Below are 1,008 nucleotides of genomic sequence, written 5' to 3'. Positions count from 1 at the left end.
CATTACATTCACCTGTAATCCCAGATGTGCAGATATCTCGTCAAACTTAGAGCATAATCAGAAGTGGGCCACGTTAAGTTCTTAGAATTCATAGATGATATAATTCATAAATAGGTCTACGGGGTTGTTCTGGATTATCATTATGTTACAGAATTCCAAAAAAAGGGTATTCCCCTTGCACATATCATTGTTACTTTCATCGACGACGACAAACTTGAGGATTTGGAGTCCGTAGACAGTGTTATATCCGCGGTGATACCAGACAGAATCGAACAACTTCCGTTGTTGGTAGCACGCAGACATGGTCAACGTATTGTATTGGAGTGTCCCCCCTAGCACTCATTCGATTGTAACGTCGCAGCACTTGTTCCATTCGCCGAAGTTTAATTTGATGCTGTTTTAGTCACCACAACATATTCGCCTCTACTTTAATCCATTCGTCGACAAGGTAGTGTTGAAACAGTTTACCCCCGCAATGCAGCACCGAAAGTCCGTCACGGACTTGAATTCTACACCTATTTAATTCCCTCGNATTCGCCGAAGTTTAATTTGATGCTGTTTCAGTCACCACAACATATTCGCCTCTACTTTAATCCGTTCGTCGACAAGGTAGTGTTGAAACAGTTTACCCCCGCAATGCAGCACCGAAAGTCCGTCACGGACTTGAATTCTACACCTATTTAATTCCCTCGGAGTAACCGTCTTTGTGGGACGGTTATGGTAAGCCAAATTCACGCTGTATCCGTTATCGCCTCTAGGAAAGAGTAAGGGGTACGCTTTGGGATCCGTCAATGAGTTGAAATTCTTCAATTCGTGATGACCGTTGTGTCTAATCCGATCGCGAATAAAATCTTAAATCGACACGGAACGGCGACTCTATTCCGTCAAAAAGAGCCGCCGCGCGCCGTGTCTAGAACTTTCGGATAAATTGTGATCTTCGCACAAAATATTGATATTCACGAGGCCAATTAATTAATTGCAACGTTATTCACATCCTGACCCGAACGA

The sequence above is a fragment of the Anoplophora glabripennis genome, unplaced genomic scaffold, assembly GCF_000390285.2.
Source record: "Anoplophora glabripennis isolate ALB-LARVAE unplaced genomic scaffold, Agla_2.0 scaffold377, whole genome shotgun sequence".
Taxonomy (NCBI): domain Eukaryota; kingdom Metazoa; phylum Arthropoda; class Insecta; order Coleoptera; family Cerambycidae; genus Anoplophora; species Anoplophora glabripennis.
The sequence above is the reverse complement of the archived record's forward strand: the minus strand, read 5'-3'. Positions refer to the sequence as shown.